We start from the raw sequence: 18,024 nt of genomic DNA on the forward strand, positions 1-18,024 counted from the left end.
ATTAAAGTGGGATACATGAAAGCAAGATTATGGAGAAGTGATGAAGTCTAGAGTAGAATGCAACAATGGCAGCAAGTGCCTAAGGAATACAGTGTCTTTGGAAGAGAGTCAAGGAGAGAGTAAGGATTATCTATGTATATATTGAAAACAAGACTTAGAATTAGGAAAGGTGCTAGAGAGGATGCAAGCAGCCAAAAGATGAAGTCCTTGAAAAATAAGGCAGAGTGGTACATGAGTGAGTAGGTGACTACCACAATGAGTAAGGTGATGACATCAGAGGGCATGAGTTATAAAACAGCAAAACAAATACTGGGCAAAGGGAGAAATTAGAAAGGGGAAAGGAAGACACAGCCTGAAAGAAGCAATGAACAGCAAGGAGGATTTCTATCCCACCTCCACGTCCAGTGGTATGAGGTCTCTGGAAAGCCTGCAGGGACAATTCCATCTACAGGGGGTGAGCCAGGCTTGCTTTAGAGCAATGTCAAGGAAATACTCAGAGAAGAGATTGAGAATACAGAGAATTTTGCTGGTGATGAACCATGAATTCCAGAGGACACAGTGAAATAATCTCAGAAATTGGGGAGCAGTCAGAAAAGGATTCAAAATAGGTAACGTGAGGAGCCTTGAGGTGGGCCAGTAGGTAAAAGATAAAGGGTGACCTGGAAGTCTGGAATTTTTCCTGGTAAGGGATATAACAAAGAGGAATAACAAGGACAAAAGTTCAACCAAATGAGAAGAAATGCTTACTCAGCTCTTATTTGGAATCAACAAAGCTTATATGTAATTAGTATTTTCTTATTGGAAGGGGAAAATTAGTTTAGATAATTTTCATTTCAAACTTGGATTGTCTTTTTTGTCATCACATGTTCTAGAAGCCTGTGAGGGAAACGTGGGGCCAGGGCAGTCTCCCAGGGTCCACACCAGGAGCTTCACTATAGGTGGGTTTGATGAGTCCTCATACCACTGGACTTGTACTTTTTGTTTTTAAGATTCTATTTATTTGACAGAGATCGCAAGTAGGCAGAAAGGCAGGCAGAGAAGGAGAGAGGAGGAAGCAGGCTCCCTGCTGAGCAGAGAGCCCAATGTGGGGCTTGATCCCAGGACCCTGAGATCATGACCTGAGTTGAAGGCAGAGGCTTTAACCCATTGAGCCACTCAGGCACCCCAATGTACTTTGGTTTTAAATCCTTCTTATGTATTCCAAGATGAACCCAGGCAGGTTGGCCAATCACAAATTTGAGTAGGAAACTTTCTACCTCTTGATTTGGCCCTCCTTTGCACTCTCATTACATTAGCTCTGCAAATTCTTGATCTTGTATGCTGGTCCTGCATTACAAACACCTAAATTCATGTGCTTACCTGGCACTCATTCATATGAAACTTAAAAGTTTTCTGTTTTCCTAAGTAAAAACTAGCTAACCCCAAACTAATCCATATGAGACCGTCCAGAGGTACTAATTTGTCATCATGTAGCATAACTTTGGCCTTCCATGGACAAAGTAGCAACTCCAATAGTTCAAGTAGAAGTGACCTCTGAACAACATCGGTTTGAACTTTGCAGATCCCTTATATGCAGATTTTTACAGTACAGTATTGTAAAAGCATTTTCTCTTCCTTATGATTTTCTAAATAACAGTTTCTTTTCTCTAGCTTGTTATAAGAATATAGTATATAGGGGCACCTGGGTGGCTCAGTGTTAATTGACTATTCATGTAACCGATAAGGTTTTCAGTCAACAGTAGGCTATTAAGTTTTTGGAGAGTCAAAAGTTATGCACAGATTTTCAACTGTATGGTGGGGGTGTTGGCACCCCCAGCCCCCATGTAATTCAGGGGTCTGTATAGGAAAATCAAATCAGTTATCTTTGAACTTTTTTTGTTTATATGCTCTCAAAAGAACTTTGAAAAATACATCTATCCCCTTCTCATTTTTATATCAGTGTCCAAAATTATTATCATAAAATAAAACAATAGTAAAGGGAGCAATTTCAATACTACATTGTAAATATTGGCATTTAAAAATAAGAATCACGTCTTAAGTATGTTAGTGGACTATAAATACTATAGCAGTTTGATATCATTTAAAGATTAAATTAAAGAATTTTTCTTTGGCTATCCTAATTGAAACATTATTCCTTTTTCTTCTTCTTTAACTTTTATAATTCCATTTCCCTTATAGAATTTTGTCCTGTTGTATATTTTTACACATTCTAATTCATTTTTCAACCTGTCATACTTCCCTACAATGAAAATAATTTGGCATGTTAATGCCATTTATGTTCATTTTAAAAATTTGAATTTTGAATATATAATACTCTCATCTGTTTCAAAAAGAAAAACTAAATAAAAAGTATAAATTGAGAAGTTGTCTTCCTATACTCATGGCTTTCTACCTTATCCCTACCCTACAGAGATAATCACTCATTAATTTTTAATGTATTCTTCCAGTGCCAGTGTTCCTTTATATAAATAAAAACAAAACTGAATATGTATTTTAAGTTGAAAATATATTTCATCTTCCCTTATCTTACATGAAAGATGGATTGCTTTATTACATTTTTTAAAACTATAGTAATGTACTGATTAGATTAATAAAAATATAGACCAATATATTAGACAAAATATAGACCAAATATAGACCAATATAGACCAAAAATATTAGACCAATAATACCAAATCACACCCCTGAGAAGAACTCTTCCTTTTCCTTTTCCCTTGAGTGTGGGGTTGGGTCACAAATTCAACTCTTATTCTTCAAGGACATTTCAAAACCTACTGCGCTTTTAGTCTTTTGGATTCAATACCAATAAGAGCCAAGATTGCAAATGGTAGTCGGGGGGGACCTATGTTTTGTTTGTGGTTCAACATTTACAGATAGGAACATTTTACATAAGGATGCAGATTTCTGGCTCTTGTGAAAATTGGATGATCAGCTAACTCAGCATTTCATTCACCCAACAACAATGAGTTGCGCTGAGTACAGACAAACTTTTCCAGGCCCGTGCTCTAGTTTGCCATAGTCCCCCCTCACTCCCTAATGTTTCTGCCTCAGCCCCCAGCACTTTTTTCTCTTTCCAGGCTGTTACCTATAGGCATCTGAATTTGTAACCTCTGAGTTAACCTCCTTGTGAGTGATTTGGGAAAGGAGACACAATCAGAAGTTTCTTTGAAGCTTTAAAATAGGGGGCAAGAAAGGGACTAGTGGAGAGAATAGAAGGGAGGAGATTAGGCTTTGAATTAGTGATTCAATTAAAAAAGAACCCCTGTTTGTTTGTTTGTTTTAATTTTTTATTTTTTATAAACATATATTTTTATCCCCAGGGGTACAGGTCTGTGAATCTCCAGGTTTACACACTTCACAGCACTCACCATAGCACATACCCTCCCCAATGTCCATAACCCCACCTCCCTCTCCCGACCCCCCTCCCCCCAGCAATCCTCAGTTTGTTTTGTGAGATTAAGAGTCACTTAGGGTTTGTCTCCTCCCAATCCCATCTTGTTTCATTTATTCTTCTCCTACCCACTTAAGCCCCCATGTTGCATCACCACTTCCTCATATCAGGGAGATCATATGATAGTTGTCTTTCTCCGATTGACTTATTTTGCTAAGCATGATACTCTCTAGTTCCATCCACATTGTTGCAAATGGCAAGATTTCATTTCTTTTGATGGCTGCATAGTATTCCATTGTATATATACACCACCTCTTCTTTATCCATTCATCTGTTGATGAACATCTAGGTTCAAAAAGAACCCCTGTTTTATGTGAAATTCCCCAGAGAACAGAATAGACAAAGTATTTATTTCACTGTTTCCTGGAGTACTAATTCAGTACCACCATCCACTAGAACAGGAAGGCAAGGTGGTTACTGAACTTACACCCCAGGAAAAACGAGGTCTGTTGTGACTTAGTCATGAGAATATAAGATTAAAATGACAGGGCATTAAAATAAAAAATTTAATAGAAAGAAAGGAGAGAAGGAAGGATGGAAGGAAGGAAGGAAGGAGGGAAAAAAACTAAAATGAGAGATAAGGCATTCATTTATTTTCTATGAAAAGGCAAAGTGAATATTGATTTTTTAAAAATACAATAATTCTGGGGCGCCTGGGTGACTCAATGGGTTAAGCCTCTGCCTTCAGCTCAGGTCATGATCTCAGGGTCCTGGGATCGAATCCTGCATCGGGCTCTCTGCTCTGCAGGGAGCCTGCTTCCTCCTCTCTCTCTGCCTGTCTCTCTGCCTACTCTCTGATCTCTCTCTGTCAAATAAATAAATAAAATCCTTTAAAAATAAAGAAAGAAAGAATACAATAATTCTCTAATTGTCTGCTGATATCACCACCAAATATTATGAATCTCTTGTGTCCAAAAAATTATAAAATGATGTTAGGAGTATAGAACACAAGAAATTTAATAGGAAGTAGAGCAGGTATTTTGTGTGTCTGGTTTCTTAATATTTAATTTAATTTAATTTAATTTAAAGGAATGATTACAATTACAATGACAGCAAATTCTAATTCATTATTATGTCCTTAATACCTACCTCAGCACCTGGCATATAGAAGGTAATCCATAAACATTTGCTGAAAGGATGAATGAATAAATGAGGCTTCCGGGAGGACAAAAAGTACAAAAACAGAATAGGTTTTAAAGATGTTTTTAACTTAAAAACATCATTCAGAATCTGAAACAGAATGATGAATGACAGTCTATATTCTATTTCTTCTTATTGGTACATTCCCTGAAGAAATATTGTGGGCTTTTTGGAATAGTTCCTTAAGAAAAGGAACAGCCTATAATAATTTGGTGCTAGGATTTGTCTGACTCGAGGCATAATACTATAATTCTGGAAATTGAAATTCCCCCAATGAAAACATGGCATCGAAAGACTTCTATTGAGAATTCATGATGACTTTAGCAAGCATGTCAAAAATTATCATATAAAACTTGTCACTTGCCTGCAATGATGGCATTTTTTAGAACACCTTTGGATTAATCATGAAAACAACTATTCTTTGAACAGCTGCTGGAAGGAAAAAAAATTGTCCCATGGAAGTTATTGAAGGGTTTATTTTGTTATTGTGCATGTGGTCTTCAGCAGGATATCAACTTGTCCTGAGACAGAATATTTTCAGCCTCTGGCTATAGTCTCAGGGTCTTCTATAAAATAAATGTCAATGTCATTATATTCAAATAGCATTCCACAATCTGGTTTCCCTATTTTGTGTATAAGGATATGCCATGCTCTCTACAGAAGGGGAAAATTGTGTAGAGACTGCAGCAAGAGGTGACCTGGTAGCACACTGCCAGAACCCTGTTTATTAAGGAGATTTGTAGTGTTGTCCTTCCTTCTGAAGACCAGCCCTAAATATTTCCCAGTTCTCTCAAGTGAGGAATAACCATCCAAATCCAGGAAACATCCAATTCTCTCAGATGACAGCAGAGATCTTAGGAGACCCAGATGTTTCCTCACTGATTACCCCCAGTAAAATCTAGTCAGAACCAACCAATTCGAAGATATAATAAAGTGTTCAGACTTCTTGGAGCATATTCCTTATCTTTTTCCAAGTTTTGTGTGTGTGTGTGTGTGTGTGTTTTCTCATTTTTTTCAGTGTTTGTTGTTTCCATGTAGTGATTAGGAGCTATCTGAAGGAGGCAGATTCTTTTTGGTTCTGCTGCTTTCTCACTGTGTGACCTCTTTGGGCAAGTTACTTAAAATCTTGATGCCTCAATTGCCTCTGTAGTAGTAGGTCAATAAACCTGTGTGACAATTTAATTAGACTGTATGTTATAAAGTTCTTAACATAATAACACAAGCAGGCTAAGTACTACATATACACAAATGCTTAAAGTGCTGTGCTGGGAAACCATGTGAAATCGCTTTTATTTTAAATAGAAAAAACCATAATAGGAGTTTTTCGCTTCAAAAGCATAACTGGATAAATAGATAAATTTATAAACTCCTGTGAAATTTGTTATTGAACAAATTCATGGAGCACCAACATCTTCAACAAATCTTCCCCAAAAGCTTTAGGTAAAAATCCATTTTTGAGTTTTAGGGAGAATGAACTTTTCCACACAAATTAATTTTCTTTTTCTGTAAGATTTATCTATTTATCTTAGTAAGGGAGGGGCAGAAGTAGAGGGAGAGGGAGAGAGAGAATATCAAACAGCCTCCCTGTTGAGTACAGAGCCTAAAGTGGGGCTTGATCCCACACCTTGATATCATGACCTGAGCTGAAATCAAAAGCTGCCCACTTAACTAACTGAGCCACCCAGGTACCCCCACAAATTAATTTTCTTAGAAAACAAAACTAGTCCCTTAGTACCAATTAGTACTAGTACCAACTCTTGTAAAAATTGTGACCATTGTTATACTAATGGAGATCTTTTTGAACTATGTCTCTGTCTTATTAAACAGATTATAATGAACACAGTTTATTGATAGACACAATTTCTTGATGCTATAGGATAATACCACGTAAAATTGCATATCTGGCATCTTGAGAGCAGGGTGGTTATGGCCCACTAATACCAGAGAAAGAAAGAGAACCAGTCTTGAGCATACCCACTGGAATAGGATTGGAACTTGGGGATACTGACATTTTAACAGGTATTCAAAATATTTCAAGGTATCAGGCCATAGTTCATAAAAGCAGCTGTCAGTGGGAGGCCCAAGGCAGTAGTCGAACACATAGTCAAGTTGACACAGAGTCAAATTGACATAAAATCAAATAGCTCAGAGGGAGATAGTTCTCTGGGATTCAGACCAGCAGACTAGAGGTGGTAACTGGAAGATTGATAGGTTCTATAACCACGACCTGTGTAAAGGGCAGGACTCCAAACCTAGAGGTATAACTGTCTGGACAGGCAACTGGAAGATTAATTGTGGAATAGAGACCAAGGCAAAGTTTTAATTATAAGAGTTGGGACACATGAAGAGATCTAAAGTCTAGGATATTATCAATGTGAAAGCAATACACCTGGGTCTGGTTGACCTGGGTCATAGACTGTGGGGCTGGAATCAGTTAAAAATCTTTCTCAGGTAAGGAGAAGTTGGGTAATTTGCCCAAGGTCGTGCTATGAAGGTGCACACCCAGAATGATACCACAGGGTATCTGAGTCTCTACATATTGCTGCTGCTTTGTTTGGTTCACTTTAAAATAAAACAAAAGTTATACTATACTGGAAAATATAGAAATGACTGAATTTGTTTTTATGATTCCAAGGAAAATTCCAACTATAAAATTCTAGAGTCACGTAATTAATTTATAATTTTTGATGGGACAAGAAGAATGAGTTGTCCCTTTATTTTTTTTAAAGATTTTATTTATTTGAGAGAGAGAGAGAGAGTGCCTAAGCAGGGGGGGAGGAAGAAGCAGACTCCCCATCAAGCAGGGAGCCCCATGTAGGACTTGATCCCAGGCAGATGCTTAACCGACTGAGCCACCCAGGTGCCCTAAAATTAAACTTTTCAAAAGGAGCCTGTATATCCCTATGAAAATAGCATAGTTCAATTAGATTTGAAATTAAATACTAGTTTCAAATTTGGCACCCTAAAATACATTATTGTTAGTGTTTATGAATGATATCTACCCATTTAAAAATATCTAAATTCATATATTCAAAATTTGGTAATAAGCTAAAAACATTTAGTTCAAAGGAACAAAAATTTTCTTGATATAAAAAATAGAATATTATTAAGAATCAGTGATTTCTCAGGGTTCTTATTTTAAATTCTTCTTAGATAATTATTACTTTATTGCCCATATTACCAACAATAAATATCTTTCTTTTGAATCCAGATCTCTTTTATGTTCCCTATCATTGCCTTCCTGAGATTCAGTTATAAAGGAGGCTAGTAATCCCAGTCTCCAATCCTGCATTTCCTTTTTCCAAAAGGGTATTTCCTCTTGATTGTTCCACCTAAAACTCTAAAAATGTCAGTTCTAGAATTGTGAACAATGGTGATGCTTTGCAAAAACAAGTTTTAAAAAATCAAACAGGTAAGGGAAGTTGGAGGTGGATATCTGCTAGGCGGTGGGCGATCGGGCATGGAAAAACAGAAGTCGAGAAGTACACAGAAACCAAAGGATAGAAAAATCAGTACACATGAACCAAAGACAGGCAGAATTCAGAGTGTGCCAGAAATCAGGCAAGGACACCGAATTGACCAGAAATCCCAAAAGAATGCTTTAAGAAACCAGGAATGCCAAAAAGCCAGGAAGATAGTTAGGAACTCAGTGAGCAAAGGGGTAATCAGGAGGTAAGAGCACAGTCTCTGGAAGAGGTCTGGATGACAAAGCCAACCAACTAGACAAAAAAGTCAATAAGGAAACCTTGATTCTCCTGCCAAATGGTATCCAGCTTGGAACTGTCTGGAGAAGGAGGAAAAAGGAAAAAAAAAAGTTGCTCAGGGAATATGGAATTGGGCCCACCAGAGCAGGTCCTCCTTTTTGATTTTTGTTAAAACAAGATTTGCCTGCATGACTAGGTAGCTGGCTAATTTTCTTCAGTTTCGGACACTTTTATCCAAATAAGAATTCACAGCACTCTGTTGCTCTCTTCCTAGGTGATGTGGCATTCTTAATTGGTTCTCACAGGTGCTGCACTGATTCAAGTCTTGGCAAGAGATTTACAGCATCTCAGGACAAGTTGAGAACTGAAAATAGATCCTGTCCATTGACTCAGCAGGACTGTAAAGCTTGCTTCTTAATAATCCTACACCAAGTTAGAACTCGTGTCTGAGACATCTTATTCCATCCCAGTGTGGGTCTGATTTTGTTCCAAAGGTAGTTTTCTTATTAAAACAGAAGCATTCACAGCTGGTGCCATGTTATATTCTCCCTCTTTACAGAATGCTAGCCAAGTTCTACAGATAGGAAAGTCTGGTGACATTTCCCTCCTCTTTATAAAGTACAGGTCTTGCAGAACCCACTCCCTGTCAAGGCCAACTGGGGAAACAGAATCTTTTATCTTCATTGACAGAAGGGTTAATCTATTTCATTTCCTTCTTTTAAGCTAGGGAACTAGCCCCCTGTCATTTGTGGTTTCACTTCCCACAGTTTCAGTTACCACAGTCCAGAAACAGATAATCCTTTTCTGACATAGTCTCAGAAAGTCAGCAATAGCCTAACACTACATTACAGGGCCTCTGTCATTCACCTTACTTCATCTCATCACATGGACATTCCATCATCTCACAACATCCTAAGAGGTAGGATGAGTATAGTACAATAAGATATTTTGAGAGAGAGAGACCACAAACACGTAACTTTCATTACAGTATATTGTTATAAGTGTTCTACTTTATTATTTTTGTTAATATCTTATTGTGCCTAATTTGTATATTAAACTTTCTTGTAGATGGGTGTTATAGGAAAAACCATAGTATATATGGGGTTTGGTACTATCCCTAGTACCAGGGGTACAGGGGTCTTAGAACACATAATCTGCAGATAAGGGGCAGGGGAACTATGTTGACAGATAACTGACTTTTTGGTCATGCCTTACCATGGGAGGGTTGATAGCAGAAGTTGAAGACATTTCCTCAGAAGATAAGATTTCTTTTACTTTAGGTTCATGGAATGAGAACTGGTGGATCCAATTTTTCCTTTCCCTCCTCATCGTCACTACAGGGTCTGACAGGCAACTCTGCACCATATCTAGTCTTGTTGAGGTCCGTGTGGTGAGTGATAGTTTCATGGGTTTGGATCAGACTACCTGAGTTTGAATTCCAACTCCATAATTTTCTAGGTATATGTTTTTGGGTAACTTACCTAATCTCTCTGGTCACTAGTTTTCTCATCTCTGGAAGATTAAAAATGATATTTAAGTCATAGGCTTCTTGTGTGGATTAAACAAAATAACATAGCTAAAATTGTCTTGCACATTGGAAGTTTTCTGGGGACATGAATGAAACCATTAAGTAAAAGCTTTGGTACCTGAAGGGGGTGGGGCATACACTGTTCTCCCTTGACCATCCATCACAAGACCATTTACATGTGAGACTATTCTTTCACTGTGCATAATTTGATTAAAAGACAAAAAACAAAGAACCTACCCAAGGGCTTTTTTTTTTCTTTTTTTCTTTTTTTAAATAGAGGCTTTTCTCTTGGGTAAATGGAAATTTCCAGTATCCTGGCCCCTAGAGAAAGCTTAGCTTAAATCCCCTTGTAACTTAAACAGTACTTGGTATGTAGCTCAGCATCACCAGGCACTTAAAGATCAGTGTTCTACAGCCCAGGAAACAGGCTTAGAAAAGTTGGATCATTTACCATAGCTTATGCAGTTAGTCATTATTTAAAAGGGTTCAGTGGCTTAGTAGGTTGCTCTTACGTACTGCCTTAGTCTCAGCTAACACCACTGTCCCACAAATGTTTGCATTTAGCCACAGGGTTCTTCTTTCAATTCCTCCATTGCACTGTGCTCCCCTGCCACATGGCATTTGCACATTCTGTTCTCACTTCCCAAAATGCTTCTTGCCTCTCCTTATCCTCTTCCCAAACTCATAGTTGTCCTGCAGATATAAATTCAAATAAGTCTTCCCTGACTCCCAAGACAGGTTCTGATCCCATATCACAAGCTCCCAAAGCCTGTTCATGACCTGTAATGACATTTGTGGAATTATATGGTAAGTGTCTTTTCTCACTTCTAGACTGTAAACTCTTTGAGGGCATAGGCCATGTGTGTTTTTTGTTTACCATTGTATCTGCAGAACTTAACTGCATGCCTGGGACATAGTAAACTAGTAATAAATAAATATTTAGATAAAGCAATAAATTAACTGAGTCTGGAGCTCAAGTCTTAGGACATTTTTTTTCACTAACCAAAACACAGTAGTTTGATCTAGACAATATTGACTTCACAAGGGTCTGTGACTTTCATGGTCACTCTAGAGTTAGGACAACAGGCTCTAACATTGATGTCAAGAACACTGGCACTAATATGGTATAACCAGAAACCTTGTAGAAAGAAGACTTTGGAATCCAAGTTTGAGTCATGAGAGGTTTAGCATATTACATGTTCCAAAGGGAAAGCGAGTCTCACTACCCTTTATTCAACAAAAGAAGGGGAGAGGAACTTTGGAATCCTTTATAGAAATACATACAATATAACAAAAATACACTAACATAAATGAGGAAAGGGGTCAAAGAGAAAGTTAAATGGTAGAAAAATATAATACCTAGAGTTTAGATTAATGTAATATACAATATAGTATAGTGTATAATATCCAGGCACTCAAATCATCTGTGAACTTCTGTATAGGCACTGGGAAGCACACATATTTATGTGTTTCCTAGTGGCCAAGGGAAGGCAAAGATACCACAATATTGACAGTGTAAATATAGTAAGATAAAACAGGACAAGATGCTCAGGAAGAAACACAGCTTTTTCTGCATTGTTGTGATGTATAGACAATTTCTCAGTAACAATACTACAGTATGTACAATGATGGAGGTAATGTAGTTGTTTCTTAAAACACCTCTAAGTGTACAGTCAAGGCAAAATGATAAAATGTAGGTCAAAAGGGCCATGTCGTGAGGGAGAGGAATGTTGAGACAATGTGGCCCCCCAAAATCTCTCCAAGATCTGTCTCCAAATCTGACAAAATTCAGAATGTCTAGAGAAGGGGTCCATTCCCATTTTAGGCCATTCTCCCTGAACATGGTTTTTACAACCAAACTTTTGTTAACAATTCAACACCAGGTAATTCAAGATTTTATTTTCTGAGAAGAATCTGAAGTGTGGAAGTTATGGTGTAATTAAGCATAATCAACGTAGAATTGATTCCTTTATGAAATGAAAACCTCTAATCAGAATGCCAAAGTAGAAGGCTACCAAAATTTGCATGGAGGTAGACTGGAAAATTCAGGGCCAAGGTTTTCCTCAGATTGTCTTTTTGGATCCATTTTAATACCCACACCTAATGGCATACAGCATTAATTTGCATCAAAAAAAATTTTAAAGAGTTTTAATTACAAAAGTATTGTGAAATACTTGTGAAATATTCAAAAGACTCAGAAAGCCTTCCTACCCTTATCCTCTTTATCCTCACTGCCCCTGGGTAACCAGGGATGCTTTCTTGTGTCTCCTGCCAGACCTTTGTCTACGTATAATCTTAAGAAAATCCCTGAGGGAGGTAGAAGGCATCCCGAATTCCCTAATGCTGTTATATGGTGATTTTCTCTCTCTTTTTCATGGAAAGTAGGTAAGATGAACAGGTTGTAACTGTTGTCTCTTATTCTTAAGCAAGGTACACCAAAATCTGTGTGGTCTTTCCAAGAAGACAAGACTCATATCTGCAATAAAGGAAAATTTATGAAGCACTCCTAAAAACCCTGCTTTAAGCTTCTTAGTGTAACAAGCAATGCTTGTATTTTATATTTCTACAAAAGACTGAGGAGAAACCTGTCACCCATCAGAGTCTTGAGTAAGAGGCCAGGACTGACCATTATCATGGGTTCATAACTTCTGCCCTGAGGAAATTAATAGAAATCGTCAGAACATCTTCCTGTTTTGGAACATTCACTTGTTTGTTTTGGCAGGGGTTTGGCAGAGGGAGAGGACATCCCTCCTGTTGTTGACCGTCATTGGCTAGTGAGAAGAACTCACTCTGGGGCCCAATCCCATTCAGATCACTAAGTAAGCCCACCTTCAGGCAGATGGGCAAGGATAGCATGGCTGTTATCAGGGTATGGCTTGCTCAAAATTACAAAGCATCATACACATGCACAGACACACAGACATATACACACACTCCTCACTTGCAATAAAACAAAACAAAAGCTCTTTTACAACTCTCTCTCTCAGTGTCCTTTGATTTTTATCTCATTGTGATCTTTTAAAAAAATGAAAATAAGGTCCTAGTCAGAGAGACAAGAAATCAAATTTTGAAATCAAATTTCGAAATTAAATTTTGAAAAGCTGTACAAGTGTATTTTTAAATACATGAGATTCTATTTTATACACTGTAATTTGCTTTTTATTTAAAAGTTTATTATCTACATGCTACCACTTAAATTCATCCTTTCTTTATAATAGTTTTTATATATATATATATATATATATATATATATATATATATATATATATTATAAGGCCATAGTTTTAAAAGACCTTGTTTTAGGGACACCTGGGTGACTCAGTTGGTTAACAGTCAAACTCTTGATTTTGGCTCAGGTCATGATCTCAGGGTCATTATATCAAGACCTGGTTGGGCTCCATGCTCAGTGCAGAGTCAACTTGAGATTCTCTCTCTTCCTTTCCCTCTGCCCCTACCCCTGCAGACGCTCGCATGCTTGCTCTCTCTCTCTCTCAAATAAATAAATAAATAAATAAAATCTTTATAAAAATATTTTGCTTGGACTCCAACTTTCATTCATTGAAATAACACTTTAATGAATATCCTTATGCAGAATTTCCTGGCATACCATTTCCAGCAAATTAAGTTGCTGGTCAAAGGACATGCATTTGAAATTGTAGTTGATATTGGAAAATTTTCTCCACAAGTATAGTACCAATTTATACTTTCACAGAAGTATATTAAAATATCTGTTTGCTCAGATATTAAGGAACTATTGAAACTTTGTCAATCTGCTAAGCAAATGAAAAAGTATCCTCCTTCTACTTTAATAATTGTTTCTGTAATTAGAAGTGACATTTTTGAAATTATGCGTTTTTTTGTGTTTTCTGATTATTTATATTTCTTATGTGAATAACTTCAAAGGCAGGATTAATTCTTTAGTGAAACTGACCCTTTGAAGGCTTTTTAAGGGCTAAAACTGGTTCATTAGGGTTCTCTTTGGTTAATAGGCTGTAGAAGGTATATTGCCTCAGGTAACATAAATGAAGGGTAAGCAGTGTAGCTTAAGTGGGCCTCAAGTGTGACTGCAGCAGGGACTGGAACATCTTCAGAACCTTTTGTTCAGTCTTCACTGCCCTCTGCATACTGGCTTTCTTGAAGATGGTCCTATAAATTCCGGGCCCTCCCAAGTTCCCATCTTCCATGGCCTAGCTGAGATCATGTGTCCATCCATCTCTGTGACCAACGAGATGTTAAAATGACTCATTGGCCTAGCTGAGATCATGTGTCCATCCATCTCTGTGACCAACGAGATGTTAAAATGACTGCTACCCCTCACTAGAACCACATGCTTTGTAAGAGAAGAGGAGGACTTTCCAAAAAAGGAGTGGATATGGCAAAGACTAATTAGATATCTCTCAAAATCTTTGTTCTCCTTTTTTTTTTTAGATGTATATGATTTATTTATTATTAACATATAATGTATTTTTTGCCCCAGGGGTACAGGTCTGTGAATCATCAGTCTTACACAATTCACAGCACTCACCATAGCACATACCCTTCCCAATGTCCATAACATAGCCACCCCATCCCTACCCCACAACCCCCCAGCAACCCTCAGTTTGTTTCCTAAGATTAAGAGTCTCTTATGGTTTGTGTCCCTCTCTGGTTTCATCTTGTTTCACTTTTCCCTCCCTTCCCTTATGATTCTCCTTGTTCTCCTTTTATCTCTGACTTTTATCTGGGCACATGGAGCTCAGAATGAAGATAGCATTTCTTCGTTCTCCCTGACTGTGTGTAACTAACTTCTAGCCAGTGGGATCTAAACGAAAGAGTATATGCAACTTCTAGGAAGAGTCCTTAATAAGAGAGGCATGCTTCTTTCTTCCTTCCTGCTACTTGGAATAGAAGTGTTTTGGTTGGACCGGAATAGCCAGGGTCATGAAATGGAAGCTGTAGCAACAAATTACAAGAAGGAATCTGGATCCCTGGTTATCATGGAGCTACTCCAGAGCTTTCCAAATTTTTGGAAAGAGAAAGCAAAACTCTAGCTGTTTTAGCTTCTAATATTTTGCATTTACTGTCACTTCCAACCAAAATTAATACTTATGAAGAAGGTGCTGTTTTACCAGAAGAAGGGAAATTTGCTTGGGCAGGGGGGCGGGGAATAAATGTCCACTGCAAAGATTCGTATGATAATTTTTTTTTTTTTTTTAAAGGTGATTATTTATTTATTTTTTTTTTTAAGATTTTATTTATTTATTTGACAGAGAGAGATCACAAGTAGGCAGAGAGGCAGAGAGAGAGAGAGGAGGAAGCAGGCTCCCTGCTGAGCAGAGAGCCCAATGCGGGACTCGATCCCAGGACCCTGAGATCATGACCTGAGCCGAAGGCAGCGGCCTAACCCACTGAGCCACCCAGGCGCCCCACGTATGATAATTTTTAAAAACCTCACATTTGCTATCCACAAGACTAACTTTCTCACTTCCTTCAAGTCCTTGCTAAACTATCATTTTTACCATTTTTAAATACTTTTATCAAGGTATAATTGATATACAGTAAACTGCATATACTTAAAGGTACAATTTGGTAAGTTTTGATGTATGTATATACCTATGAAGCAACCACCACAGTCAAGATAGGGAATGTATTCATCGCCTCTACAAGTTTTCATGTACCCCTGTACCCCTCCCTAGGTACTCCCTAACCAGGGAACCACTAATCTAGTCTCTGTCACCACAGGCCAGTTTGCATTGTCTTCAGTTTTAATAATACGGTATGTATTCATCTTCTTATTTTATTTTATTTTGGCCTGAATTCTTTCACTTACCATAATTATTTTGATATTCATTCATGCTGATGTATGTATCCATAGTTTATTGTGTCCTATTCTGAGTAGTACACTGTTGTATGACTATATCACAATTTGTTTATCCACTTACCCATTAATAGACATTTGGGTTGCTTCCAATTTGGGGCTATTACAAATAAATCTGCTATGAACACTCATGTATAAGTATTTGTATAAGCATATGTTGACTTTCCTCTTGGGTAGAGACTTAGCAGTCTGGCTGGATCATGTAATAGTGTATATTTAACTTTATAAAAGACTTCCAGACTTAGGATATTGTCTTATATTTCCAAGGGCGGAGTATGAAGTATCCGTTTCTCCACATCATTGCCAATACTTCAGATGGTCTATTTTCTTATTATAGTGGTATATCGTTGTGGGTTTAATTTGCATTTCCCTAATGACTAATAATATTGGGCATCTTTTCGTGTGCTTACTTGCTGTCCATATATCTTCTTTGGTGAAGACATTCAAATCTTTTGCTCACTTTTTATGGGATTGTTTGTCTTCTTATTGAGTTCTCCTAGTCTGTGGCTTGCCTTTTAATTTCCTAAATAATATCTTTTCAAGAGCAAAAGTTTTTAATTTTGATGAAGTCCAATTTTTCGATTTTCTTTTATGGATTATGCTTTTGTTATTATATCTGAGAAATCTCTACCTAAGTTAAAATCAAAGACATTTTACATTGTTTTTTTCAGATCTGTTATATTTTTAGATATTTACATTTTGAGTTACTTTTGGGATATAGTATGAAGTATGAATTTAAGTTTATTGTTTTGTATCTGTATATACTGTTGTTCCAACACCATTTGTTGAAAAGACTGTCCTTGTTTCACTGAATTTACTTTGTACATTTGTTGAAAATCAGTTTTCCATAATATGTGGGTCTTTTTCTCCATTGAATTGATCTATTTCTGTATCTTTACACAAATATCACAGTCTTGAATGGCATCAGTATATAATAAGTCTTGAAATCGGTGGTGTTTACCCTCTGCATTTGTTCTTCTTTTTTTCAAAATCATTTTGACTGTTAAAGTATGTTTGCATTTCCACATGAATTTTAGGGACAGCTTGTCAATTTCTATGAAAAAGCTGACTGGGATTTTCATTGAAAACGAATGAATCATTGGACACAACATCAAAAAACTAACAATGTTCTGTATTCTAGCTAATTAAACATAATAAAAAAATAAAATAAAATATAAGTAAACTAAAAAAAAAGAATTGCATTGAATCTAGAGAACAAATGGGGGGAAGTGACATCTTAACAATATTTAGTCTTCTGACTCATGTACAAGGTATATCTCTCATTTATTTAGAGTTTCATTTCTTTCAATAACATTTTATAGTTTTCAATGTACAGGTTTTTTACGTCTTATGTCAGATTAAACCTGAAGTATTTTATATTTCTTATACTATTGCAAGTGACATTTTAAATTTTGATTCCAATTTTTTGTTGGAAACAGAGGAATACAGTAGATTTTTGTAGATTAATTAATATTTTGTAAACTCATTTATTCTTGTTGATTTTTAGAGATTCTACCAGATTTTATACATAATCATTTCATCTGTGAACTATATCCTTTCTGATCCTGATGTGTTTTGTTTCTCTTCTTTGGCCTGTTGCTCTAGCTATTCAACAATGTTGAATAGAAGTGGTGAGAATGAAAATCATTGGCTTGTTTCTAATCTTAGGTGGAAAGCATTCTATCTTTCACCATTAACTTTGATGTTAGCTATAGGTTTTTGTGTTTTGTTTTAAAGATGTATTTATTTATTTCAGAGAGAGAGCGTATGAGCAAGAGGGGCAGAAGAAGAGGGAGAGAGGACCCGAGCAGATTCTGTAAAGAGCCCAACACAGGGCTTCATCTCCTGATCCTGAGATCATGATCTGAGCTGAAACCAAGAGCCAGACACTTAACCAACTGCACCAGCCAGGTGCCCCTATAGGTTTTTGATATATGCCGTTGTCAAGTTGAGGAAGTTCCTTTCTAATCTCAGTTTGCTGAGAGTTTTTATTGGCAATGGATGCTGGATTTTGTTCAGTGTTTTTCCTCCATATATTGTGGTGATCTTATAGCTTTTCTTTGTCCGTTCATTAACTTGATAAATTACATTTATCAATTTTTCAAATGTTAAACCACCCTGTATTCCTGGGATGAATCCAATTTGGCTATAATGTATTATCCCATTTATTGCTGGATTTGACTTGGTAAATGTATTTTTAGAATTTTTGCACTGTGTTCACAAAGGACATTTGTTCAAAGTTTTCTTTTCTTGCTATGTCTTTGTCTAGTTTTGGCATCAGGATACTACTAGTCTTATAGAATGAGTTGGGGAAAATTCCCTACTTTTCAATTTTCTGAGAGAG

At 36.9% G+C, this 18,024-nt stretch overlaps 1 non-coding gene across 1 annotated transcript; it reads left to right on the forward strand.

Annotated features, from left to right (window-relative positions):
• The first annotated feature begins 4,955 nt into the window (after positions 1-4,955).
• On the forward strand, positions 4,956-5,021 carry LOC123387432. Its single transcript, XR_006601884.1, has one exon. It is a non-coding gene; the product is annotated as a small nucleolar RNA SNORD58 (small nucleolar RNA).
• The last annotated feature ends 13,003 nt before the right edge of the window (positions 5,022-18,024 follow it).

The sequence above is a fragment of the Mustela putorius genome, unplaced genomic scaffold, assembly GCF_011764305.1.
Source record: "Mustela putorius furo isolate JIRA1106 unplaced genomic scaffold, ASM1176430v1.1 tig00003853_pilon_pilon_pilon, whole genome shotgun sequence".
Lineage (NCBI taxonomy): Eukaryota > Metazoa > Chordata > Mammalia > Carnivora > Mustelidae > Mustela > Mustela putorius.